General features: G+C 39.4%; 1 protein-coding gene across 3 annotated transcripts in view; it reads left to right on the forward strand.

The window, feature by feature from the left end:
* LOC121859916 (cyclin-dependent kinase-like 2) overlaps nucleotides 1–27,803 on the forward strand; it is a 124,552-nt gene that overhangs the window by 30,057 nt on the left and 66,692 nt on the right. For all 3 annotated transcript variants that reach the window (XM_042356875.1, XM_042356872.1, XM_042356876.1), the window contains exon 3: nucleotides 21,989–24,435. The gene's annotated coding sequence lies outside the window, so the exon portion shown is untranslated. The remainder of the gene's footprint in view (nucleotides 1–21,988; nucleotides 24,436–27,803) is intronic.

Below are 27,803 nucleotides of genomic sequence, written 5' to 3' on the forward strand. Positions count from 1 at the left end.
CTTAGCACTATAAATACCTGCCACTTTCTCTCTCTATTGAGGGGAAGAATTCTGAGCTAACAGAGCCACCTGAAGCTTACTGCGATGTGGCATCTCTCTCTCTCTCTCTCTCTCTCTCTCTCTCTCTCTCTCTCTCTCTCTCTGCTCTTCAATGCAAAAAATCCTACAGTAAACAGCTCTGGGATATATTGCCACTGTTATCTGAGATGATTTCACTTCTGACAGTGACTTGACTACGATTATGAATATTTCTGTTAATTATTTATCTTCATCTACTGTCGTGTGTGCGTGTGTGTGTACATATAAGGTTGTGTGGTGATGGTGGGACGGTCTGGGTGGGTAGATGGGAGGATGGGTGGGTATTGTGATGGGAAATGGTCTCTAGGTGGATAGTGGTGGATGTCTGGGTGGGAAGACGGATGGCAGTAGGTATATGGGTGGGAAGATGAGTGGGTGGGTGAGAGGGTGTGGTGATGGGAAGATGGATAGGTGGGAGGTGTCCTATAGATATGTTTGTCCAGGTAGATGGGAGGGAGGAAGAAGCTGCCGTAGGGTGAGAGGGAAGAGAGAGAGATAGACAGGTATACAATTACCCCAGTAAGGTATTCCGGTAACCATAATAAGAGTCTCGTATCAAGTTTGCCATCCTGTAGTGCATCTCCCCCTGACCAGTGACCACCTTGTTAACAGAGTCATTACTAGTGTTATTGCCGTGGTCGATGATTAACAAAAACCTAAAGATAGATTTGTGTTTTGTGTTTTAGCGTGAGTCCACAGAGTAAAATGTGATATATATTGTACTGTGTTGTGGCAAAGGGCTCAGAAATATATGTCATCATGTTTTGAAGAGCTACTTTTTACAATCTTCAAACAATCGAGTACCAAGTGTCTGTAACTGAAGGAACCCGAGGCCTCCTACAGTAGCTCGTGGTGTAGGTGCTGACGAGATTCTATGACTTGACTCTCTGTTAGTGGTGCTCTATATATGAAATCTAATTATGTAAAAAAAAAAAAAAAAGTAAGATTCACGGAAGATTCGAAATGCTCCAGTTTTTGTGGGTCCTCATCTTGTAATTTTTTTCCGAAGCCTCAGTGAATATAAGAACAGTCTCCATCTATTGTAGTATAGTAGTGATGTTAGGGAATTATATCAAGAGTTACAATGAAGTGATTATGAGATTATTGAAGTGATTATGAGGTGATATATGCTGTACTAAATGAGGTGATTGATATATAAACGTGGTGTATAAGGTGATTCAAGCGAGAACATGACAAAAAGAAACAAAGTGACTTGATATATGTTTATTTTACCATTATATTTATTCCAAAATTGCTAAACCTTAACCCCGAGTTCTGAGGTTTTGTTTTCACGTATATTGTTTGTTTACCTCTAGACTATGTTCATTTATAGAGGTCCTGAGAATAGATGCTATTTTGTTTTCTCTAATGATATACTTGACACATATTGTAGAGTTTATTTTTACGCTAGGGGGCTGATATAAGATTAACTAGATGGACAGTTCATTGCCTGGGGAAGTTCTTGTAGTGAGTCGCTTCTGTCTTCAGTGTTGGTTTGAAAGTATGACGTAGTGAGAAACATTATAAGATACTAATTTGTCATATTTGTTACAATTTGTTATGTACACTATTTCACAATGTTCACCATAAAAAAAATAACTTATGATCGGTTAGTGACTGAATATATTTTATAATTGATAATATTTTGTTCTTGATATACGTACAGCACAAAAAAATCTACTCAACACGTGGAGAGTTAACACAATTTATATTTTTTTTGTCATTTTCGGTCATCGAGCTCCTGAAGTGGTTTCGTCATCCTTGAGCTAGAAAGTATATAAAATGTTTGGTTTTTATCCCCTCAACCACTGGCTCGTTGTACACTACCAGGTGGACCAACTTATTCACCTCCTTGGAACGTGTAAATAAACAGAGGGAGACTGCGACCTTGCCTGACGCCGCTCTGTTTTAGTGATCTTACGCATGAAATTATTATTGAAACTGTCTGGGAAATGACCTTGTTGTTGCCTATAATTTGGATTATATATGGGTTATCTCTTTAAATTATAGCACTGTTAGTTATGTGTGTTATCTTACGGTGTAGACGTATAATGGATTAGATAAAATAGTATATGGGATTTAATATTACTGTAGAGTTTTCCTATTAATAACACAATTAGTGGATTAAATTAGTTGTCTGGAACTATTCACAGATAAGAAGAATAAGAGGAGGAAAAAGCAGCACATAAACTAATAAATCTTTTCTTATTGGTCTTATGCGTCTTTTGGTAGTTTGTTTGTCTGTCAGTCTTGTAGTCTGTCTCCTTGGCTATCATTCTATTTTCTCTGTTTTTGTTCATCTGTTTATTTATTCACTTTATTAATCTGCTTTTCTGCCTTCAAATCTGTTTTTCAGTCTATCTGTCACTCTTTCTGACAGTCTTTCTGTTTGTATGTCAATCTGTCTATCAGTCTGTCAGTCCGTCAGGTCAGGAACAAAAAAGCCACTGATTGGCTCACACTCCTGGTGGTAACTAAAGCGGCCTCGGGTGATACTGTGCGTGCTGGGAACCTGCCTGGAGGGAGGAGGGAGGGTGAGACGGGGAAAGGGGGGTGGGGGGGAGGAAGTGGATGAAGGAGGAGGAAAGTCGAAGGTAGAGTGAGGGAGGAGGGAAGGTCGGGGAGGAGGTAGAGTGAGGGAGAAGAATGAATGAGGGGAGGGTAAGACAGCGGGAAGGGTGATAGAGGAGGGATGGGTGAGGAAGGAAGAGGGAGGAGGGAACGGTGAAGGGTGAGAGAAGAGTGAGAGTTAAGGGAGGAAGGCAGTGTGAGGGAAAGTGTTAAGGGAAGTGGGAGGGGATAAAGGGTGGAGGAGGAAGGGTGTGGAGGAGTGAAAAATGAGGGAGGGGGAAGGATGAAGATGGTGGGGGTCGAGCGAGTGAAGGCTAGAAGTTAGTGAGGGAGGGAGGGGGGTGTGGGTGTGTGTGTGTGTGTGTGCTGAGAGAAAGGAAAATGAGGAATAGGGACAGGGAGAAGGAAGGTGAATATCAAGGGAAAGTTAATGAGGGTAATAGGGAGATGGATATCAAGTAAGGAAGATAAGGGAGTGGGAGAATGGAAGCGGAACGTCAAGTAAGAGGGAAGGTACTCGTGAGGGAGGAGGGGGCAGGAAAGGGTCAGGTGAGTTACCACAAGCCGTGATGCATAAAGCCAATGTTATTGTCAGTCAGCTGGGTGATGGCTATATTGTTTACACCAGAGGCAGCCGGGCCGAATCTCTGACTCCATGGGGTTTAAGAAGTTTTTATGGAAATTATTTGCGTGAAATTATGTTTCCTTTTTATTAATTAATTGTAACCTAGTACTGTAGGTTATGATAGCTGAGAGGATAGTGTGTTGAGCACGTCAGCCACACCTCTTATTCTGTACCTGTCTTACGTGCAGAGTAAATCTTTATAAGACATGATTAGATAAGCAAAAGGTAAACATTGGATACGATTTTGTGTAATGTTTACCGACAGCTCGCTCGAAGTACACCAGAAAGGTACCGTGTATGGTGGTGACCTTAAGACAGACAGCACAGGCGTTGGGTTTATTCTCGAGTTCATCACGACAATACACATCATAACCTGACGGAGCCAGACTCTCTTGGATCAGACCAGAACAACCAGCCATTTAGAGTTACAATGGAATTCCCCTGATTAATATGGTTTAAGCTGCCGTCTTGCCATAGTGCTGTGTCGAGCACCGCCTCTCAGTCAAGTGTACCTAAGTCTCAATTTTGTATTAGAGGGAAGCTTTCAATATATCTCCATGGCTCTTGAAGAAAGCTCTGAACTGGAGAAGGGGAAGGCGAGGGAAAAGGGGAAGCGAGAGAGAGAGAGAGAGAGAGAGAGAGAGAGAGAGAGAGAGAGAGAGAGAGAGAGAGAGAGAGAGAGAGAGAGAGAGATCCCAAACTAAATCATTCGCTGTATGCCACTTAGCGCTCACACACACACACACACACACACACCTCATGTATACTGGAGTGGTAATATAAACACAACAGGGGCAGGTAAGGTCAGGTGGCTGGTACTGTCGGATCTGTCGCAGGAAGTTAAGGTGTTGGTCGTGATCTAGGCTTCCTGTACTAACTTTCTCCTGCATGTGGTGAACCAAACAGGCGTGCATTATATACTACTTTCAATATGTGTGTGTGTGTGTGTGTGGATTCTCAAGAGTTCATTGGATAACACTTTCCCTTTAAAACTGATCTAACTGGTTCAATTAAGCTGACGTACGGAGATGGATTCTTTTGTTAAATATTCGTTAAAACTAATATATTATCAACTCGTACATAACAAATTCACTTAAGTCCTAAACGAAGACACAATTATAGCGACGAAATTCCACTGAGACTTTACATATACTTTCGCTCATCCACACTTACAAGGAAAGTATGATCAAGTTTTGTAAAGTAACAGGTGTGTTTCTTATCAACAATGACGGACAAAAAAAACTACAAGAATCTATAATTCTTTCCAACTGTTAAGAGGAAATGATGTGCAGTTTTGGTTGGTGTTGTGTGCTCGATCGTATATCAACTCGCGAGGCCCTGCATATGTGACCCCTGCCAGTGTGGTGTCAAATCCCCTTGAGTGTGTAGTGTGTTATGACCTCAAGACATATTGCATCTCCGTGATTGTCTATTGTGTCGTAACCTCTAGACACAGTTCAGAGCGAAATTGTGACCCAGTGTGTTAGCGGGTTTCGGTGACCACGTGTTAAGGTTTGTTGTTATTGATGCTGTCATATAACCACTGTGTCAAACTACCCGGAACACAGAAGGCATATTTGCGGAAAAGTGTTCCTACTCCCCCTGTGGTAACTAGTGTCGCCAAACGGCAACCTCGCAGTGGTATTATAACTGTTTATGAATGAATGGTATGGGTTGTGTAACGACGGACGTGATTGGTGGATAGGTTTGCTATAGGTCACATAGGTTGGCCGTTTAGAGACACGGGTTACCACAGGGGTTTAGGTTTAGGAGGGAGATAGGAAGAAACTGGTTCACAAATAGGGTGGTGGACGAGTGGAACAAGTTTAGCAACTTTGTAGTAAGTGCGGGAACTCTGGAAAGTTTCAAAAGGAGGCTAGATAGATTCATGGATGATAGAGAGTGGTAGTAACTCTCGACAGGAGCTGCCATGCACAGGCCAACCGGCCTATTGCAGACTCCTTATGTTCTTAACTGTGACGGTAAAGTAACCTAAGTACCATAGCTCTGGGTGCTGAGACGGTAAGGTCCCATAGCTTTGGGTATTGTGACGGTAAGGTCCCATAGCTCTAGGCTCTCTAACAGTTGGTAGTAATACTTATAATTTATAGTGTGTCTTGTATCTTCCTGATGGTCTTTATATGTCAACAGATTTGAATTTTCAACCAAATGTAAGAATCAGCTGAAGATTTTACCCCCAGCTTATTTCTTCTTAAGACTAACCTAACCTAACCTAGCTTAGCCCAGCCTAACCTACACTATCATATAACCACACCTCACCCCCCCCCCCACCATTACGTAGCGTTATGGGGTGAATCATCAGGTGATCCAAAAAGAAATATGAGTTCTGTTGTGCCTTGTTTCTACTGCGTCATGTTGATGATTACTTCCTCAGGCTACCAAATCTCAAAAGGTCCATTACCACCCCCGATCTATACGGCCAGGCAATAGACAACCTCCCCAGACCAGCATCCGCCAGTAGGGTCGGCGGAATATGAAATAAGGCCCTCAAAACACCCATATATGGGATAGGGCGGGCTGTCTAGTGCCTGTACCGACAGACAATAACTAACCCATGACACAACCCAAACACACTCTTAGCTTAGCTAACCCAAAGCGGTCAGCCTGCCCTCTCCTACCTCCTCCTAAATTTCTTCAATTTCCGAATAATAACTTTCTTTCTCCACCCCTTTCTCTAAAAAAACTCCTCTTACCCGCTCCCCTTACCCCCTCCCTTTACCCTTCCCTTTACCCTGTCCCCTTATCCTCTACCCCAACTTCCATTACCCTTTTCACCCAACCTCTTCCTAAACCCTCAAACCCCGACCCCCGTCCTTAAAACCGCCAGTTGTGACACTCGAAAGAAACCCCGCAGCTGGTCCGCTTACCCTCCTGCCCAACAAAAACCTCATACTGAACATTCACCACAACAACAACAACAAATCCTAACAGCACACACACTCCCCTCTCACCTCCTGGTAAATCGGTCGTGTTTTGGTGTTTCTACAGAGGCGTGACGTCGTTGAGAAGACCGGGACCAAATTCTCAATGATTCGTTCACGTCTATTCAATTATTTCCGTAATAATGGTAAAACGAACGCAATTAATTATGTTGGATAGTCGTAGCACAGTTTCAACGTCGTTTTAACTAATATTTGTATGTGGTTTTTAGCATACATGAAGAAGCTAGATGCGTTCTAACATCTCAAGGTGCAGGGGAAAGTTTCATCGTATGAATCTTTTAAGCCCATCAATTCTTATCGCTACTTAAGTCTGTCAGCTAAGGAGGGACTTACAGTGTACTTGTACTAACCTTTGGGAACACAGCCTTAATTCGCTAAGTGCAATAGTTAACAGGTGACCTTACTTATCCATTTAGGGATTTTATTTTACATCTCGCATACCTTTGAGAATACGTTTTTGTTTCACGCGTGCAACATCTGTGGACGATCCTGCCGGTCCCGTATCGGCCTCTCGAGTCACCTCAGAGCTCACCAACGAAGGTGCCATCCTTAATAACTCCTATCATTGTATCATAGCTGGATGATCGTCACACTCGATTCAAAGTGACAGCAAAGTAGAAGTAGTAGTAGTGTGTGTGTGTGTGTGTGTGTGTGTGTGTGTGTGTGTGTGTGTGTGTGTGTTGTGAGGGAGTAGGAAGAGAGGTGAGGAGCACGACAGGTGATCATCATGTATTCCGAGTTGAAAGAGAACCACAGGTAATCCTCTCCCCTGTCAATTATACACCTGTCTGTCTGTCTATCAATTTTCTACTCTTATTTGTTTGCGTCCTTTTTTACTTTGTCTGTCTGACCACTTGCCGATCTGTATAATCCGCCTTATCAAATATTCTAAGACGGTTTCACTTAGCCAAAACTACATTTATGAACCAAAACGAAAATATTAAAAAATTGGACGAAGAAATTACGAAAGCAAGAGGTTGAGTGAAAAATCTCTCATATTATCGGAAATAAACGAAAACAATAAACTTGATGGAAATAAAAAAAAATCCTTTCAAATCCTCTAGAGCAACAAATATACTTGAAAATATCTTTGATTGAGGATTTTTAGACCATCTTTAGGAGTTAATTATAAGACAAATGTATGAAAAAAGATATTTAGACCATCTTAGAAGGACGTAAATTACTGAAAACAAAACAAATTAATAATGGAAAACCTAAATACAACACCAGTAATGTAGAATTTCCAGATCATTACCAAGGTAAGGTAAAACAAACTGATGTAGGTGATAAATAGACCAACAAGAACATGTAAAAGAAAATAAATTAAAATAGAAGGATATTTCGGGTCTTTCATTGTGGAGGAAGATTACGACGGGGAAACACATATACTACAGCAAAAATGAATGAGTGAGTGAGTGAGTGAGTGAGTGAGTGAGTGGGCGAGTGAGTGAGTGAGTGAGTGAGTGAGTCTGTCTATGGGGAGGGAATGCGTGTGGTGTTTCTTTTGTTTCGTCTCCCCTTAAAAATAAAATGAAAATACAATAAGGTGTCAGATCAATATTCTCTAGTTCCTCCACTCAGAAGAAGATGTCAGCGAGAGATAGAGAGAGAAAGAGAATAGAGATAGAGAGAGAAAGAGAATAGAGATAGAGAGAGAAAGAGAATAGAGATAAAGAACCACTGCTCTTTATTTTCTCTCAATACAACAATACTGCGTGTTTATTTGTGACCTGATCTACCCTTTGCCTTCTCTTGAGCTCGATGATTGGCTGTGGGTGAATGGGCTGAGAATTACTTGGTCAATGATGCTTTAATATATTAATCAGCTAGGACACAACCCAGATGATGAAGACATCTTTGGAGGTTGGAGGTTGATTGGTGTTTAGTGGATATATTCAATTTAATTTTGCCACTTACAGCGGCTACTTTATTGTGCACCCCATATTCATCCTGTGAGCGGTAGCGCAAAATGATTACAGTGTATAGTTCACCAAGGGTCAGTATAACTAACCCCTGTGGTCAGGATATTATGGCACTGAATGCTACAGAGTATTTCAAATAAATTCTTTGTTTAGTTCTATACATAAAGGGTAACGTATTCCCAACTGCGTGAGTATAGGAGTGTGAGGCAGTATGTCTGGCCACACACTTTACATTTAGTCTTGTTCACATCTGCCTGGGGGGCATACTGTCAGAGGTACTTATATCCTAACCTTAGTCTAGCGGTTACAACATCTTGTATTCTAGTGGCATCAACTCTGTCATGTTCTTTAAGGCTTATGTGAGAGGGGATCCACAACAGTTTGACCTTGACACCCCGGTCAACAAGGTACGCATATTTGTGTCTGGCTTCAGAGACAAGCGTGTGACAACTGAAGTTGAAAGTGTCAAGGGCAAGTAGTGAGGATAGAGAGTCAGTGATGATGAGGCTGTCAGTGACAGTGATTTCAGTAAATGAAAGATCTGTGAGTATGGCAACTAATTCAGTTTGTAGAGTGGCTGCCCAGTTGTTAATTCTAACTCCTTTTTAAATTGTATTACCGTCAGGTTGTCACAACGTTAGCACTTCCAGCCCTCCCACAGGCGGTGTTAAGAGAGCCATCAGTGTAGATGGTCTGTGTGATGTTATCATCAGTCTGTAGAGTGTGTATGTGTTCAAGAGCTCTCACGTTGGCAGTGTGTTGCGGGTTGGGAGAAGTTGGAGAGAGGATGATGGGGTCAATGGCTGAGAATGGAGGGTGTTGGACGGTGGACATAGTGTGGAGGGTGTTTGGTGAAGGGTAGAAGATAGTGGATGGTGTAAGGTTGTGGATGGAGGATAGATGGTAAATTGTGGTGGATGGATAATGGAAGGTGGTGGAGGATGGGTCATAAAGAGTGGAAGGTGGTGGATAATAGAAAGTGGTAAGTAGTGGAATGTGGAGGGGGGGGGGGTGATAAAGGGTGGAATGTGGAGGAGGGGTGATAAAGGGTGGAATGTGGTGGAGGATAGATAGTGGAATGTGCAAGACAAATGTGTGGGTGAATGCGGAGAGAGAGACAGAGAGAGAGAAGCGGGACTCTGCCACAAAAAGTGGTTTACTCCGGGCTGGTGCGGGAATCAGGGACTGTTAAGGGCGACACTATCAAGCACTGTATCCAGGTAGTAACAGTCAGGTTAGTGTAACACCAACTTGACGTGTGGCATAGAACTTATATCTTGTACTTTCTCTCACTCTTTCTATCTTCTTCTCTCGCTCTCTCTCTCTCTCTGTGTCTCTCTCTCCAATAATAAGTTGACTGTAGAGCTACAACTATAAAGAGTGAGTTACATGAAAACGAAACACCTAAGAAAAATATAATACTAATGCTGATAACAACAACAACAATAATAATAATAATAATAATTATAACAGCATTAAATACAGCCACATACATAATGCAAACAGAAAGGCGCCAAAAGTGAATTAAGGTCATTAACAGTAACAGAAGGTGTGATGTACTGGCAGGTAGTAACTCTCGACAGGAGCTGCCATGCACCGGCCAACCGGCCTATTGCAGACCCCTTATTTTCTTATGTTCTTATGTATTAAATATTTTTACGTTATCACTGGATTAGTGGATCCTTTGTTTTGACCTGACCTGATGTTATGTGAGGTCACCCTTTGTATTTAAGCCTCTCTCAGTCCCTGTAAATTCAGTTGCCTCTGAAGATGTCTTGAATAAAGACGAAAGCTAAGGTGCTCCATTGTTTCCCTTTTCCTGTGTGATTTTATCGAGATTTATCTTGTACATGTTATTATTCACATGTACAGTTGCCAGCAAAAGTCCTCCCACAGCCCCGCGACACAGGGCTGTGAGAGGACTTTTGCTGTCAACTGTACACTGTATGGGGAGGGGGGGAGGGACCCACATTGTTGTGTCGTAAGAGGAACATGGTGAAGTAAGGGGTTGGTGTTGGCCAAGGACTCATTGACATACCAACATCCCTACAGCCTCGGGGCCCCGAAGTGAGTGTGACCGCCTACCCACTCTCCCTATACAGTGAAAGTCTTGGGCAGATGAATCAAACACCTTCTCTTTGGCACACTTAACTTGTGGCATAGTCCCTATTTCTTAGTTTCCATGTGTTATGAGCATCGGTATTTCCTTAATTATTATTGTATTATTTTGTGAGTTAGCTAGTGGTTAGGGTAGTTGCTTGGAGCTTTCGAGGTGGGTCGAAAATGTTAGGTTGTTACGGGATAATATGCAATGAACATAAGACCATAAGAATGGAGGAAACTGCAGCGGGCTATTGACCCCTACTGGGCAGTCCCATTTACACCCGAGTGCAAGACAAAAGCCCCTAGGACAAAAGCCCCCCAGGGGAAATAGTAAGAATTTTTAAAATAAATATTTAATTTTGTACAGTTTATGAACACTTCTCTAACCTAACCTTCGGGAATTCTGTTATAGTTATAAAGAAGTATACAAGGAATATTTATTAAATCTGCAATGACGTATGTTTTGTCTACTGGGGTAATTACTCCCCTGACATTCATTGACCTCACTGGGCCCTAGGGTCACGTCAGTCAATACAGAGTGAACATGAAAGTAAAATATGTCGTATATTTTCTTATCTATTTATTTAATAATGTTCTATATCAAAATTGAAAGTTATAATATTCTAATTATTTAAATTGTAATAATTTCGTATTTAAATCTATATATTTTTAATATCTCTAATGACCCTCTCTTTAACATAAAAACAGGGGGGCTTCTGTCCTATTTTGCACTTTTACTGAGGGGCTTTTATCCTAGGGCTTTTGTCCTAGGGGCTTTTGTCCTAGGGGCTTTTGTCCTAGGGGCCCCTTTACACCCAACCCCTATTGCTCATATATCCATCCAACCTAGGCGCGAGATAGGTAAACATTGGTATGGAAATAGAGTAGTGGATGAGTGGAACAAGTTACCAAACATTATTATTAACTCGAATACGCTGGATAGCTTCAAACACAGGTTGGATGGATATATGAGCAATAGGGATTGGGTGTAAACGGGACTGCCCAGTATGGGCCAATAGGCTCGCTGCAGTTTCCTCCATTCTTATGTTCTTATATTAACAGTGAAAGACTAAAGGCAATGAACTGAGAGTAATTACTATTTACGACTAAGCTCCTCGGGTCGTGACACTATACAACAAGAATGATACTTACAGCAGTCCTTGATCTTAGTGTCTATGTTAAATTGTTTCCTCTTCACACCTGAGGAATTGTATTAGTTCAAAATTTCTACAGTGAAGCGGTATTGTCTTTCACTGTAGTATTTATTGTGGTATTGATCAATCTTTTAACAAGGTAAATTAATTCTTTGATCAGTTTATATACCAGTGAAAAAAAAATCCTCTCTGACAGTGAATCTCATTTGACACAATAGTAAAGTAGTTAGTCGTTGAATATAATGGTACAGTATATGTTAAGGTAAGGTCTCAATTATATGTGAAAGGTATTCCGTCCGTCCAGTAGTGAGTGGGTGGGTTAAGACGCCTCACCGGCATCCTGCAGGGCAAGGTTATATGCTATGTGGGACACGTGTTGAGGGCTTTCACTTGGTAGCATCGGGTGAGGCAGCCCCGGTACATCATCTCAAGTTGGGGCACCACAGCACAGCACAACAGCAACACAGACACTACATAGAACAGCATGATTGGTTAACACAGTACAATACAGCATAACACATAATAATGATCAACTTTCCAATTCAAATTAGGCAACATAGCAAGGTGGGAGTAACACAGCACCACCTCCCAACCATGCCCCTGAACCCGTTAGTGAAAGTCGGGGGTAGCAAGACGCTGCCCTCTCCCACCGACCAGGATATTGCATCATAATCCTATACCCTGAGGACCATCTTTCGCTTCTAGTTAATCATGAATTGATTATATGAAAGGGTGACTGATTTTGTCTTCTGAAAGTTGTTTTTATTGTTTATTCAGGAATTTTATTATTATTATTATTATTATTATTATTATTATTGTTGTTGTGGTAGTCGAGGTAATAATGGCTGTAACATTAATAGTAATATCACCATTTCATATCAGTAACATTATTAAATCTATTATTATTATTATTTGTTACAATCAATATTACCATTATGTGTTATGGAAGGCTCTCAGTTATGTGCTACTTAACTAAAGACTCCTAACTCTACACTGAAGAGAGACCTTAGTTAGTGGTTGGTATCGACACGATGGACTATTCATATCCTATAGTCGTAGGAAAAGTTCTTATCGGTTATGGGAAAAACCTACGTAGTTTTCACCTCATTTGTTGCAGATAAGTCCTCACTAGTTTTTGTCACACGGGTATAATTTTCTATCTTAATGTACGCAGTTTTCTTGTCATCAATCATCAGAATTCGTATCAGGAATTACATAGTGTAAAAATCCTAAAATCTTCGACTGGTGGAGGCTTACAGCACTTTCTATATTACGTCATTTTAATACCCTAGTGTGGAGGGAAAGTGCTCAGTTATTCCTAAATTACACAGCGTTTTAACCAAAATTTACGCAATTTTTATATATTTTTAGTTTCTATAAGAATTACGCATTTTTATATTAAAAGTTTACGCATTATTTTATATCAAACTTACGTCCTGGACTACAAGGAAAACTCCCCATCAGTGTTTAGTGTTTATGGTGCCGTGGTTCCTCCCGGTCCTTCACACAGCAGTAGATGACCTTCCCAGCGTGTACTGTACTAGCTGCTCAGTAGGTTGTAACGCCTGCCTCTGTGGTTGTGTGTGTGTGTGTGTGTGTGTGTGTGTGTGTGTGTGATGATTCTGTCTATGAATTTACTACTAACGATTTTGTTTGTTAGTAGTTTTATTTTTTTATTGTTGTGATTGTTCTTTGTTTGTTATTATTGACTTTATTGTTATCTGAGGATCATTATCATTGTAACTGTTATCTTTACTATCATTATTATTATTATTATTATTATTATTATTATTATTATTATTATTATTATTATTATTATTTTTATTATTATTATTATTATTATTATTATTACTATTTTTTAGTCTAGTAGTAGTGATGTTATTGTTGTTAATTCTTCACAAGTTTACACAGTGATGTAGACTTTAGGAACAGATAAATATACAGCAATATTTTATGTATAAGTTTGGTATTAAAATATGGTAAAAGTTATGCTTCATTGTGTTACCCATTTTAGGATTATTTCTCATCACTTATACAACACGAAGGAAAGTTTTGATCACTACACTTTATAAGGAGTATCTTGTTGCGATAGTTGGAACAGTCAACACAAGAACCCGAGTGGATCTTGCACGCCGGGTGATTAAAACTGGTGATGTCATGGTTCGATGTCATGGTTTGATGTCATGGTTTGATGCTTCTGACGGAACTTACCACATAGATACCTGCCTGTATCTGTTACTGCAGGTGGCATATATTCACCTTAAAGAGGAGGAAGAAGAATTTACAGTCTAAATATCTCGGGGAATTCACAATGCTCCACCAGACAACTGAAGGAATTACAAGTCGTGTCACTCATATTTTTTGGATAGACGGACAATTTTGTATCACGTTTAATCACAGAATACAATTTTAAATAGACTGTCTTGAGGGTTGACTGTAATGAATTAATTTACGCTTACGTTGAGATAGTTGGGTAAAATCACAAGACTAATCATAGACCATAATATGCTAATGCTACTTTTTCATATATAAAGGACACTTAAAATATTAATTAATATCTGGAAATTTGATCATTATTGTTTGAATTAAGAGACAACTGTCAAGGTACATCTGTTGGAGCAGGTGCACTTCGTAAAGGATAATTTCTTGTGATGAATGTTCAACTTCACTTGTTAATGAGTAGGGGAAGGGGTAGGTAGGTAGGTAAGGGGTAGGTAGGTAGGGGAAGGGGGTAGGGGTAGGTAGGGGAAGGGGTAGGTAGGTGGGTGAAGGGGTAGGTAGGTGGGTGAAGGGGTAGGTAGGTAGGGGTAGGGGGAAGGGGTAGGTAGGTGGGTGAAGGGGTAGGTAGGTAGGTAGGTAGGGGAAGGGGTCGGCAGGTGAAGGGACTAGCAGGTGAAGGGATAAGGAGGTGAAGAGGTAGGCAGGTGAAGGGGTAAGGTAGGTGAAACGTAAGGTAGGTGAAAGGTAAGGTATGAAGGTGTGTGGTATGGACCTCCCTAATGATTTATTAAGGATTGTCAGTCTCAAGGCTCCTGAACATAGAGTCTATTCCTGATTAATTTGAGTGAATTTTGTTTTTTAAGCAACAACTTTATTTTAAGACACATATTACAGATGAATTAATGAATAAACAGATGAATAGAATAGAACAAATAGATAATTAGACCTTTATAATTCCTGTGTTACTCAAAGTCTATCTAATTCTCTATTATAATTGTCCTTCCACGATGACTTTACTGAATAGGACTCACGCAGAGGTCTTGGGGTCATGCACTGTGACTTAACTTTCACTAAAACACGTCCTGGTTTTGCTTTTTATATGGGACAAATAATTCCAAATGATGTATCTAGAATTAGGGTATGTTCGTGACTCGGGAATTTAGAGAATAAATGAATGATGATGGAGTTTTGAAAGATAGAAGGTATTAAATGATTCAGAATGTGGGAAAAATTAACCTTTTATGTTTATTAAACATTTTAGCTTCGAGAGTTTGTTTCGTGGGTGTTGTACACAAACACAAACACAAACACACACACACACACACACACACACACACACACACACACACACACACACACACACACACACACCATGACTGGACGGCGGGGTAGCTCAGAAGGCCGCCGGCCCCCCTACAGTCCTGCTATTCATCTTCTCTCTAGAGTGATGTAACAGACAAACACGCGAGATGTAACACCGAGAGAAACATAAGTTACGTTCGTGTAGTTGGTCTGTTCTTTTTTTATTTTGTTATGAACTTTATTATCTAGTGTTATTGAAAAAAAAAGGAAATGCCTCTATAATTGAAAGTAGGAATCCGTGAAGGAAATGAAAGGCGGAGAATTCTTAGAGATGCGACGACCTATTAGTGAGGGTGACAACTAAGCGATGGCACTCCTCTCTCTCTCTCTCTCTCTCTCTCTCTCTCTCTCTCTCTCTCTCCATATGAGGGAGTGTCTTATTGCTATGGCTACTGCACGTCCTTTCTTAAGTTACCATGACAAAAGATGGAGCACTTTCTATGATTTCCTCTACAGTACTACCTTTTATGGGACGAACTAAACAAACTCAGACCCGGAACCGACACCTTATCTAAATTAATGTTCACTGAAACTAACCTAACTTTATCCTAATCTACTCTAAACTTAGATTAACTTTTCCTCTCTGCGGTAAAGATTCGTGTCATGCTATAGTGGGAATTAAATAACTAAAATAAGGGTTTTCTTGTGATTTTCCTTGGTGATTTGAAAGACCAAGACCTTTATTTTTGTCGCTAATGTTTATTCAAGGCGATACGACCACGATTCCATCAAAGTGGGAAGGACTTTGAAGATGAGGGATAATGTGGGGTTTAAAACACTCAAACTAACACCAATAGAAACTTAACTAACCTTTCCTTGGGATCATATCTTCATAAATAAGCATTATTGACGAAAATAAATGTCATATTCTTTCAAATCACCATAAGAATATAAGAAAAACCTATTGCGTTCTTAATTCGCCATTACGATATAAAACGAATATTTACTCTCTCTTCATCTAACCTAACCTAACCTAACCTAACCAATCTCTAACTAAACCTAGACTTATCAAACCCGAGTGATATTGATAAGAGAAGTTGGGTTCCGGGTCAACATCTGGTCTGGGATTTTTGGCTGGCCTTCTCTGTCTCATGTCAGAGGAACCTTTATTGACAACTCGAAGGCAAGACGAATCGGCAAACATTTGAACGTAAAGAAAATCATTCAGACAAACAATAACAGTTAGTTAGAGAGACATACAGATCAACTTATGTATAGACAAAACAAAGAGAAAATCGTTGGATAAACAGAGAGAGAGAGTGAGAGTAGCAGTAAGAGGTGAAAGGACAGAATAAACATATTGTGATCATTCGGCCACTAAACGAGCAGCAAGACAAATGTGGCCACACTTATAAGAACTTCAGCATTCTTACCTCCCGAAACCATATTTGTTGAGGTCATCTAGTACTGCTGGTGAATACTAAATGAGAATGAAATAATTTACTTACAAATCTCACTACACGTAAAGATTTAGATATGAATTACAGGTACATACCATAATACCCAGGTGTTGACTGTATCGAACTTGGGATACACACATAACCAGTTTTGTTTTTCTTTGTTTTGCTTTTATCTTGTTTTTTTTTTATTCCTTTTCATCTTCTCCTCCTTCGTAATTGTTCTTGTTGTATTAAATTCCCAGCTCACGTGGTCTTGAAGCATAGAGCCAAGGTATGTGAAAGGTGGAGGGGCTTATTACGTCACACTTGCGTCATACATGTCAATAAAGCTCCCTATCAAACAGCTGTTACCTTACCTGCGTCTACATTGGCCAGTCACGGTATATAATTTCCCTCTCCCGTCTTAATGAAGTGATGCCACGCCGTTACTTTATGAGGCTTGATATTCCCGTTTGCCGTTAGCTGATACCGTTTGGTGTTTGTTCACTGGTTCCGTTGACTCGAGTCCCTTTCCGTTTGTTTGTGTTCACTGTTGATATTTTTCCTTTGCTGTTATGCTTTACTGTTACCGTTGATTAATGTCTTCTTCTGTTGCTGGCTGATTATAACTACCATTGACGTTTGCTGTTACTGTTGCTGCAGAATCATATACCACTAATTATACTACTGATGTATAATTTTACTGTTTATTGACCACTTTAGCGTTGTCATTAGCGTTCATAGTTCCCGTTTATCTGTTACCACTTCCCGTCGCTTTACACCTTTGCTTATGATTAATCTGTGCATGGGGAGTGTGGGTGAGGGGCCTTTTATCTTAATGTTAATCCTGAGACGAGTGCAAATATATACACATGGAGAGAACTTTACTTTCGACAAGAGATTGAAAGTGAATTTTATGGATGAGGGTGGAGGGTGAGGGGGAGGGTGAGGGAGAGGGTGGAGGGTGAGGGGGAGGGGGAGGGGGAGGGAGGGGGGAGCAAATACGACTGAGAATGCTAATTAAGGCTTGATGCTTCGGACAATTGTTGAAAATTATTATTATTATTATTATTATTATTATTATTATTATTATTATTATTATTATTATTATTATTATTGTTATCATCTATTTATTTGTTTATTAAATCTGCAGTGAGTTAACCTAAAGAAGTGAATTTCTCCTAAAAAAAAGCATTACCATCTAAACTCTAATGGTTGTGTCAGGTGGAAGTGAGAGTACAGTCCCGGATGTCTGTCTTGTTTACACTGCGTCTCTCTACCTGGTTTACTTGGTTCTGACAGTCCTGGCAAACAGTTGATTCCGGTGTCAACTAAACAGGACGGTTGTTTAGCCCCCTAACCTAGCGTAAACTAACCTAGAATAACCTGGTCAAGCCTACCTAACCTAACCTAAACCCGCTAACCTAATCTTCATGTAATCTGGCGGAAAATATGCAAAAGCTCTGGTGAAATGAATGTCTGACTTTCTAATTGCAGGCAAGGGCTAACCAGGAACCAACAAGTTTGTTTACAATCAGGTGTTGGTGGTCACTCCTACCTCCGCCACTCCGGCAGATTTTTGTCCCAGTATGCAGGAAGACAACAACGATAACATTTAGTAAAATGCGGTTTTTTTTTGTTAAGTCAACCGTTCGTGTTGTAGTTTTCTTAAGTACAGAAACCTTAGTGTAATATTATGTGTCTAGTATATCGTAATAATTCCAGGTACTTTGGGTTTTAATTTTAATTTTAGAGAACTTTTATTTCAAGAAAGCAAACCATCCTTCACAGTGTACACGCAAAATCAACTATAGTTTTCATACTCGGTTAGATTAATCAGTTATGTTATTGAGCTAATTATACAAGATATACAGTAATTTATTAAGAACTTTGAAGAAGCTGGAGTACTTTTTACGAGGTGTTGATGTGGCAGCTTATAGTTCGTCCTGGGAAGAAATTACGAGTTTACCTTCTTAACCACATTCTCAAGTCGTAGATTCTCTCAGTCGTGTCCAGACCTCTAATGTGTTCTTTATATAGACAAGCATACAGCCAGACATACACACAGACATAAAATTTCACAGTATTCACACTGATTCATTCTCATCTAGGAAATACTTAGTATACAAAGAATATATCCACCCTCGATCACATCTCCTGTGAGTAAAATATTTGTCAGCTCATATTACAGTTTATCGTCTGTTCGCTGTAAGACTGTACTGTATAGCATTCATCACCATCATACACTCACCAGACAATCAACACCATTCATTTGACTGTAAGACTGTACTGTATAGCGTTCATCACCACCAAACAATCAACACCACTCATGTGACTGTAAGACTGTACTGTATAGCGTTCATCACCACCAGACAATCAACACCACTCATGTGACTGTAAGACTGTACTGTATAGCGTTCATCACCACCAGACAATCAACACCACTCATGTGACTGTAAGACTGTACTGTATAGCGTTCATCACCACCAGACAATCAACACCACTCATGTGACTGTAAGACTGTACTGTATAGCGTTCATCACCACCAGACAATCAACACCACTCATGTGACTGTAAGACTGTACTGTATAGCGTTCATCACCACCAGACAATCAACACCACTCATATGACTGTAAGACTGTACTGTATAGCGTTCATCACCACCAGACAATCAACACCACTCATATGACTGTAAGACTGTACTGTATAGCGTTCATCACCACCAGACAATCAACACCACTCATGTGACTGTAAGACTGTACTGTATAGCGTTCATCACCACCAGACAATCAACACCACTCATATGACTGTAAGACTGTACTGTATAGCATTCATCACCACCAAACACTCGCCAGTCAACACGGTAACGTAAATGTCTTTCGGCTGTTACCTCGCTGTCCCAACTACGTAAATAACACTGATGACAGAGCGACCATAACACCCCTGAGGCTTCATGTCTATTTCTGTCTATTTATGACTATTTCTGTCTATTTCTGTCTATTTCTGACTATTTCTGTCTATTTCTGACTATTTCTGTCTATTTCTGACTATTTCTGTCTATTTCTGACTATTTTTGTCTATTTCTGACTATTTCTATAGCTTTCTGTCTATTTCTGTCTTTCTATTTTTTTCTCTGTCTTTTTTCTGTCAATCTGTCTCTGAATTTTTCTATCTGTATTTTTTCTGTCTATTTCTGAATTTTTCTATCTATTTTTTTCTGTCTATTTCTGTGTCTGTATTTTTTCTGTCTCTTTTTTCTGTCTATTTCAGTTTTTTCTGTCTGTCTTTTCTCTGTCTATTTCTGTCTCGCTCCGTCTCTGTTGTTATTGTATTGGTGTTACTTTTGTTGTGTTTTTTTCTTGTTCTTTCTATTTGCATTTTGTATCTTTTGTTTTGTTGTTTTTTGTTTTTTTGTTGCCGTTGTTTGGTAGGAGAAAGTTAATAGCGAATGTTAATTGAAAAAAAGAAAGTTAAATGACGTAAATAAGTAGAGAAAAGAGACGAACAGAAAATAAACACCAGCTTAGATGAGGTCAGGTGTATCAGAGAGAGAGAGAGAGAGGAGAGAGAGAGAGCACCATGACTGAACGAGTTACAGTATGTCAGTGAATATTCTTCTACCTTACAGTGTCTTTCTTTTTTTTTCTCTATCTCTCCCTCTTTATCTCTCAGTCTTTGTATGTCTTAGTCTTCACTTATTAAGTCTTGCTTTTTCGATTCTTTTCCCTTCAGTTATTCTTATTTCCCCCCCAACCCGCCTCTCTCTCTCTCTCTCTCTCTCTCTCTCTCTCTCTCCCTTTAGCCTAGCAAGTCACTTTATCTGCTTTCTCTTCCTTCCTTCCTTCCTTTCTATCAGCTCACCCGTTGTTGACACATATGACGTCATCCATAATACCAGCTGATGTATATGATGACATAATCCCTCAGCTGATGTATATGATGACGTAATCCCTCAGCTGATGAAAGTAAACACAATCGATCCGTTGTTTACATGTGCACCACACCCAACCTGATTATAAGGTCGAATGAAAGCAATATTTGTCTTTCTGTTGCCTTGAGGAAGAGTCGAGTCATATTTTATACTTACCATATGATGAAACACAAATGAGTGGCTTGTGAGGTCTGTGAGTCAATGTCAATGGCCTAATTTTATTGCGTATTTTGTAATGATTTTGTTTTTATTTATTTTTTTTTAGCTTTATTTATTTATGATTCAGTTTTTGTTTATCTTTTCAGTTTTATCACTAACCCACATCTGGTGGTGGTGGTGGTGGGGGGAAGCCTCTATAAGCAAAAAAAAATATATATAAATTAAAAAACAGACCAAGAGTGAGTTATATACTTCAGTAACCAGTATCCACCTCACTTCGTATATGGAGTGTAACGTTACGGTGCACTACAGGAGAGTTGCTGGAAGACAAAGGATTTTTATATGACGCAACCTGAGGAACTAGCGAATTGTAGTTGGTTAATTCTGGTCACAAATCTTAGATAATACAACACATGCTGAAATTGTGTTGAAAGTGATGCCTTAATAAGAGGAGAAGAGTTTATTAGAAATATTAAATAAAACACAGATGAAATATACAGGATCTCGACGCATCATATCACGAAGTTTAAGAAAGAATACATTTGGGACATTGCCAATGGGTAGTATAGGTGGAGAGAGAGAGAGAGAGAGAGAGAGAGAGAGAGAGAGAGAGTCAACGTGAAAGACAATGAACCAGACGAAATATTATGAACTTTTATTATATATGAGACATGAACTTATTTTTTATTCGTCTTTTAAATGTCATAAAAAAAATCGTGTTTCATTGATTTCGAGTTTTGAGAATTTAGGGACTTAAGATACGGAAGAATAGCTATTGTAAATGGGGATAGAAGACCATTAAGCATTATATTTATTTTACCATATTGGGTGAACCTACAGTCTACACCTATATTGACATTGTGCTCTCTCTCTCTCTCTCTCTCTCTCTCTCTCTCTCTCTCTCTCTCTCTCTCTCTCTCTCTCTCTCTCTCTCTCTGTCTTGTTCTCTGTCTGTCTCACCGTCTCTTTCACTCTGTCTCTCGCACCTTTTGTCTCTCGTTCTTTCCCGTTTTTTACTTCCTCTTTTACTCACACATTTTTCTGTTGACTTCTGCCCCTGTCTGTCATTTTCTCTTGTTCTGTTTATCTGTCTTTCTTAATCTTGCTTTTTCTATCGTTTATTTTTTGTCTGTTTCTTTATCTATCTCTTTTTCTTTCCACCCGTGTTTCTCCTTTTCTCTCTATCCCTTATTCCTCCACTTCTGCTTCTCTGTTTCTCTCCTTCTCCTTGTCTCTGGTGGAAGTGACGGCAAAATCTACTAGGAAAAGTAAAGATGATTAATTTTATTTAATATATATTATATCATACCTCATATTCTGGACTCTAAATCATATATTTAAGTGTGTTTATATTGGCTCCGAGTGTGTGTGTGTGTGTGTGTGTGTGTGTGTGTGTGTGTGTGTGTGTACCTGTTTGTTTCCCCTCAGTGTAAGACGAGACTCCCTACATTACCACACTGTAAACATCCAACATGGAACCGGACCCTAATTCACTCCTTCTTTTTTCTATCTCCCCAACAGCTATGATGATGCTGACGCTGGTGTTGGCGAGTGTGTTGGTTATAGCTGAGGGAGAAGCTCTCCTCCCATCCCACTCCCAACTCCTTCACCACTACGACCAACACCCGCTACCCCAAAACCTCCTGAACGATGTCCAAACACAACATCCGTCTCCTAAGTTTTTGCGGAATATGGTCGACCGAGATCATGAACTGATGGCGATGGAGACCTACCGCGTCAAGTCGGATCTCACAGCCACGAATCCTGGAAGTCTTGAAGAGGGGAGGAGAGTTACCGCGATATCTCCTTCAAATCCTATCAAGATCCTATGGGACTCTCCGTTTAATCATCCAGTGTATTCTACTGACGAAAGACACACTGACGAAGAGGACACGCTGCTGGTTCACGACACTGGTGCTCCTGAGAGTCTGAAGGAGACCAAGAAAATAGTCATTCCAAAACTGGAGTACAGTCGGACGTTCACATCACAATCACAAGACCACAAGAAGGCCAGTTATATCGTCTCCCGCAGTAGTGACCTCCACCAGAAACCTCACAGACGGCAGAAACGATTTATCCTCGGAAAGAATATAAGGAACATCGCTGTGCCTCTTAGTATCTTCAACTACCTGGGTTTCCTGCCAGTTCGCGTGCCAGGGCTGCCCTACCACAACGACCTGCCCTCACCAGATTACAGTTACTACAACACCATGCATGAGGTATACGCACCATACGCGAGGAAGACGAGGAGGAGGAGGAAACGAATTCTGTTTTAAAAATCAACCTTTTAGTCGCTATAAGAACTGTACTTCGTGCCGTTCGTCTCTTTTGTTGTGTGTATTGTTTGTTGTGTTACTAGGTTTACTGTTCAATTACTCGAAGGCCAAACTAACTTTTTACAGCACTTAAGACTACCCAAGAAAGTAGTGAAATGAGGAAATGATAGTGAGTGAAGTCTTTGGAATTAATTTAGTGACTGAACTTTTATTGTCTCTCTTCTCTCAGCCAAAGTAGTAGTCACTTCAGTGTGTTGTCATCTTCCTGTTATGTGTCAAAACAGAAAGATAAATTCACGCCAGTCAACGAATAATTGTTAAGAGTAAAATAAACTGCAGCCAAATAAACAAGTGCCAAAGGAAGCGTCGACGTACTTTGTGGAAAAGGTAAATACTTGCCAACAGTGCGTAACAGAGACGTGACCGATCGCCCAAGCGGCTAACGAGCCGATCAGTGGTGAAGAGGATAAAACTAACTAAAACATTGGGAGATAATAAATGACTCAAATGTTTGCCACTTTCGAAAAAAAAAGAGACTTAGATATCATTATATAATCAAGAACCCTATAAAGTTATCGGGAGCACAGAAGCTCCTCTTAAACTTCTTACTTTTAACATAAATCCTTAACACAAAACTGATTATTTACTCATATGTAATTAATAGGCATCGTACTTAAAAAAAAAAGAAAGTACATCAAGGCCAGAGAAGGTCATGTATACACCCATGCACTATCAACGCCACAGGTAGTCCCGGATCACCCATGAAGAGCCCTTCCCAATCACCTCAATACGAATCTTCTGTTGTCCTGCGTGAGAAACATTGGTACTGTACTGGGCACCTCCACGCCTCCCTTACATCTGTTATACGAGGAGGACTGAGGTGATGATATTAAGTAAATAAAATTCAACGAGATCAGATTCCGGTTAGGCAGACGGAATAGAAGGAATCAAGACAGTGGAGGTGAAAGAAGTATTGATAAAAGTGGTCAAGCAAATCAAGACATAAAAGGTCAAGCAAATCAAGGTGGAAGAGATCAAGTAAATCCGTTTAAACAAGTTGAAGCAAAGGTGCATCCAATATTCTGATGATATTTCTATGAACGTCTTCGTCAACAACAAATAATTCATGACCTGAGTTACAACACACCCTCAGTACGGAGTTAATCTATAGGTGAAGACGGCACGATCCCTCTCAGGTTAACGCACTGAAGGAAATACCAACCTGTGGGCCACGCCTAGATCTAACGCCTCGATAAAGATAAATACAATTGAATTCACATTTATTTGTGTGGTGTTGGTAATTTTAGTAGAGGAAGTGAAAATCCTGGATAATCCTGTGGTCGGACTTAATGATGATACTAATAAAAATATAGTGAGTAGAAGTTCAACTAGTGATAACATTCTTTAAATTAAGTTTATTATTGACATGAAACAAAAGCATAACGCAGAAAAGGAAAACTTATGACCTGAAATAATAATAGCATTGTTAATTAAAAATACTCATATAAACATTATACAGTACATTATTTTGAAATTACATATACTCAATATAAAAAGTGAATAAGAACTAGTTAATTTTGAAACGTGAACCATGTGGATAAGGAGAAGAGATAGAAAACATCAACAAGACATCATCGAACCAGAGGCAATGGACTGATTGTAGCAGTTACCCCAAAAAGTCATCCGAGTGAGGTAAGTTTTCTCTCATATCTGTTCCGTTTTCTGTGTTACTGTGCATTCCAACCTCAAAACATTATTTCGTTAAGCACATACGCAGAAGTTTGTTTAAGTCATCCCCGAAACCTAAGTATTATGACTCCTGATGCTGGTGTTAACGTTTTGCTGTAATAATGACTTAGTAAAATATAACTACAAATATGATGCGATTCTAATACTCTTGAAGGTCATATGAATTAAACAAATATTATCGACAGGGTTATAATCACCTGTAGTAATGATAGGATTCATGCATCAAATCGACGTTGAATTTATTAATGGACACATAGAATACCCACATGATCATACGCACATATACATCATTGGACACCCTTATTGAATTACCTTTCAGTAGTGTATCTTCTATCATATGTTGGTTTATAATACGAAATACAAAACCTGAATTAAGAGACATACGTTGCTGTACTACTTTAATTGATGAACATTTGTATAAATAGTATATATGTAGTTATATTATATGTATGCTTATAGTCATTAATTCGTATTTTCTCTTTTCTTTCCATCTATTCGTTTCTTGTGTTTTCTTTAGTTATCTATTTATTTGTTTCTATGTATTTCTGTATTTATTAAACACTGCTGTCGAGGAAGGTGACGCCCTGAATTCTGCGAAGTCTCCTTTGAGGTCGATGTAGTGTGAAAAAAAAGGTATATATTATGTTTTTGTTTGTGCATCGTGTGTTGACCCGCGGTATAAAGCTGTTGCCATTCTCGCCCACAGTGGGTTATTGATCGTGAGCCTTGGTGAGTTGTGACACGTGTTGGCTCCCGAGTTCTCAAAGTTTGGTAGATAAGTTAAGTTTTTCTTCTTCAATGAGATGTGGGACGGCTTCTAAATGGCCTACTTAAGCTACGACACAGTGGTTGGTAGATATTCTGAGAGGTATTGGGATGACGTGAAGATTAGTCCAGCTTATTTCACCTGAAGATTAAACACCCTGAACCAAACCTAACCTAACCTAACCTAACCTAACCTAAACCAAACCTAACCTAACCTATTTTGCTTCAACGTAAAGAGTCACAAAGTATTTTTTTTTTTTACATTTAAATGATTAAGCGAGACTGTATCTATCCGACTCGTTTAAGTTACGACGCAAAAATTCCTAAGGTATTTTTTCTTCAATTCGAGGATATGAGAACCGATCAAGGTGGGTGTATAGAGTCGCGGCATGAACATAGTTACCCGGAATAGATGACTGACTACAGGGTGGTGAACGAGTGACCCACAGCACTGTTGGCGTTACTAATAGCAAGAGTATCAACAAACGGTTACAGGGTGGTGAAACAAACTACATGAATCTAATTTCCTCATCAACACTACAATTACCAATGAGAATATGTCTGTTAAGGGACGCGTACACGCAGGCAAGCACAGGTCCATCAACACGGGCAAGACAGGTCCATAAGCACGTATCTACGCCGTTCTTGAATGCAGTCAGACATGAAGTATTTATATAAGAAGCTCAAGGACACGGGAGGAGAAATACGCATATACGCATGTCTAAAGTGCAAGCATATATATGCAGTGTTTTAAGTCCACACACACACACACACACTCAAATGACCTATTCCCCAATTATGTAATTGTGTATTTTCACCCTTTCGACCGGCATGCTCTTTCAATAAACCGTTAATTATTATTATTATTATTATTATTATTATTATTATTATTATTACACACAAAACGTAGGTCCAAACACTCGAGTATACAAACACACACATCCGCAGTACTTAAGACTTAGCACTCACGTATAAACACACTCAAATTCCCAATAATTATGTTCAAGCACCCAAGTGTATACATACGCACATACGCACATCCTAAACGTAAACGACTGGACAAAATGCTATCGGTAAATGTATCCTTTGAACTTTATACCAGAGAGTCACGCACCTTCCTTCATCGAGCTGTTGATGGCGGTGTCAGGGTATACACTTAAACCACTTGAACCGAGATGCAAGTCGTATACCTGTACAAACAATAAAAAATTCATGCTCTGACACACACACACACACACACACACACACACACACACACAAATACACACTAGTGCTCATGTGAATTTACAAAATTTAGTACCAACACACATACACGTACACACAGGCAGGCACTCACCAGGACAGTCATAAACGGGTAGACAAAGACAACTATGAAAACACAGGTCGATGTTCTGAGGTCATTAACCTCTCTATTCTCCCGATAGGAAATTTATATTTTGGTGAATTTATATATTGAAAAATTATTTATATACTCAGATATTTATTGTGGAATTTATATACATTGACCAATATATAAACGCTAGAATTCATGTTTTGTAGAATGTAAATATTTTTAGATTTATTTATATGTATTGTGGAATTTATATATTGTAGTATTAATATATTAAATAATTTATATGTTTATACATTCTTATATAATTGAGTTCATTGTATTTTATATGATGATTAGTTAGGTATAAAATCTATCGTTTCCTGAGTTTATAATTTGAAGAATATAAATACACTACATGGCTTATATCTAGTTGAATTTATATAGGCCTATGTGTAGAGCTTACGTGTTTTATGACTGATATTCAATGGAATTTATACACTATTTAGTTTATATATTACAGAATTTATATATCAAAGATTTTTTTTTGGTTTGTGGTATAGCGAGTAAATATATATATATATATATATTGTATTTAAGGAAATTTATATAGAATTCAAATTTTACGCAATAGAATTTTATGTACCGTTCCATTAACAATTCTCATGAAGTTATATAACATTTTTTTTACAGTATTACCAGATAGTCCAACATATACTTATACACATACAGTTATTTATCTGCACAGAACAATGTAAATTTGACAGACAGACAGACAGACAGACCAGTGCTTGCCAACGGTGCGTAATAGAGAAATGACCGACCGCTTGACAGGTTAACAAGCTGACAAGTGGCGAAGAGAATATGTAAAGTACTTGAATACACGTAACCCTACACTACACAATACTCTATGAACTCCACACACACACAAGCCCATCAGGACCATCACCTCCAGCAGAAAACCAGAGAAACCTACTCCTGACAGATCGTACCATTACACTGAAGTTCCCCGAATATGGTACGGTCTCCCTTCCTTACTGCTCTCTAACGTCACTTCCTTAGCTAATAAATTTGACAATCTGGCAACCACAATCCGGTCAGTCGCTGCCATATGTGAAGCTTGGCAAATTGTTCTTGAAACGTGCCATATTGATGGATGTCAACTCTTTCATCACCTTCGTTCAAATATGAGTAGACGTCGAGGGGGCATTGCCCTCTTCCATCAAGATGAACTACG

The sequence above is a fragment of the Homarus americanus genome, unplaced genomic scaffold (genome assembly GCF_018991925.1).
Source record: "Homarus americanus isolate GMGI-L3 unplaced genomic scaffold, GMGI_Hamer_2.0 scaffold5198, whole genome shotgun sequence".
Lineage (NCBI taxonomy): Eukaryota > Metazoa > Arthropoda > Malacostraca > Decapoda > Nephropidae > Homarus > Homarus americanus.